Here is a 2,041-nt window from a genome sequence, read left to right on the forward strand (position 1 = left end):
GGGGCAGGGGAGGAGAGTCTGCAACGGGCAGAGGCTGGGGCTGCAGATGAGAAAGCTGCTATTTTTAGTCCCGCACTCATGTGGGTGCGAGTCAGAGAGGACGGAGGGAAGAAAAGAAGAAGGACACGAGGGAGAGGGTGTGGGAGGAGGGTGGGCGAGGGGACGAGTACAGGGAAGGAAATTAGGGACAGGACAGCTGTCACCTGCTGATTCTCAACCGGACTCGATGGAGGTGTATTGCATGTTGGGCAAACGCTCTTTATAAGGGACATAGTTTTTTTAAAGAATCATTTAGGACCAGCAGGTGGCGTGGCGGTTAAGGTGCTGGACACTCCCACCATGGTACTACGCCACCTGTTGGCCCCAATAAAATCATTTTTTAAAGAACTATTTATTAACTTGATTTAGTTATTCATTTATTTTTAAAATTTGACTAGTGAGAGACAGAGCGAGAGAGCGAGAGAGAGAGAGAGAGAAAGTGAGAAAGCAAACCACCAGGTCTGGGACTCAAACCACGGTCAACCATGTGGGAGTCCAGCACCCTTAACCACCATGCCACCTGCCGGCCCCTGGATAAATTCTCTTTAGAAGCCAAATGATGCATAGCAATCAAATGTTTACAAACAATAAAATAATAATAAAATTGAATTTAAAAAGGTAAAAGTAAAAAAAAAAGAAGAAGAAGAAGAAGAAAAGAACAAGGACAGAAACCCAACGGGAACCACTTAGGGACTAAAGGGTTTAATGACCATGAAGGAGATTGAAACAGTGGGGACCCGCAGTTAGCATAATGGCTATGTCACTAGACTCCCATGTAGTCAACCGCAGTTCGAGTTCCGGACCCGGTGGCTTAAACTCATGCTGGGCGCGTGTGTGTGCGTGCCCAAGATCCCGAGAGGAGAATGGAGGAGAAGGGATTGCGGCGTGACCATCCACCCTGGGGGGTGATTTCTCACTTTCTGTTTCTCTGTCTCTCTCTGTCTTTCTGGTGAGCACACGCACCCTGTAATAAAACCTCTCCAAAAAAAGTTAAAAAGAGATTGAAACACTGTAGGTAGGGCCAGCAGGTGGCGTAGTGGTTAGGGCACTGGACTTAAGAAAGCAAGGTACCAGGTCTGGGACTCAAACTGTACTCGGCCACATGGGAGTGTCCAATGCCTTAACCACCATGCCCCCTGCTGGTCCCATCTGTTCATTTATTTGTAATTTCACAGAGACACAGAGAGAGAGAAGTGAGAAAGCAAGCTGCCAAGTCGGGGCCTAGAAATATGCTCAGCCATGTGGGAGACTCCAATGCTTTAACCACCATGCCACCTGCTGGTCCTAAAGAAAAAATAATTCTTTTTTTTTTTTTTAAGGCAGGTGGATGCTGAAGGAAATTAATTGAAGAGATGAACTATGACTATCTGTATAAATATTAGCCAGGTTAGAACACTTGATGTGAGTACTTGGGATGGTCCTGTCATTTAGTTAGGCACCATGTCGCATGGCATTTTAAAAGGCCAGTTTTTTTCTTTCTTTTTTTTTTTTTTGGAGAGGTTTTTGCTATAGGGCGCATGCGCTCGCCAGACAGACAGAGAGAGACATAGAGACAGAAAGCGAGAAATCGCCCCCCAGGGGGGATGGTCACGCCACAATCCCTTCTCCTCCATTCTCCTCTCGGGATCTTGGGCACGCACGCACACGCGCCCGGCGTGAGTTTTAAGCCACCGGGTCCAGGACGCGAACCGCGGTCGACTACGTGGGAGTCCAGCGACATAGCCATTACGCTAACTGCTGGTTCCCAAAAGGCCAGTTTTTCATTTTCTTTTATTTTTCTTCATTCAAACGCCAGGGTGCCTGGTGCTTAAACACTGTAATTTCCCTCAAACAAGCCCCTGCCCCCGCCGTGTTAAACGCCACTATAATTTACTTGTTAGAATCAGGAAAAATAATGAGTTTGTCTGAGGGGTAACCACAGAGTGGGAAGCCAGGAGGTGGTTTGGTGGTTAGGGCAGCTGGATCCCACATAGCGAACTCTGAAGTTCAAGTCCCAGACCTG

The sequence above is a fragment of the Tupaia chinensis genome, unplaced genomic scaffold (assembly GCF_000334495.1).
Source record: "Tupaia chinensis unplaced genomic scaffold, TupChi_1.0 Scaffold138060_1, whole genome shotgun sequence".
Taxonomy (NCBI): domain Eukaryota; kingdom Metazoa; phylum Chordata; class Mammalia; order Scandentia; family Tupaiidae; genus Tupaia; species Tupaia belangeri.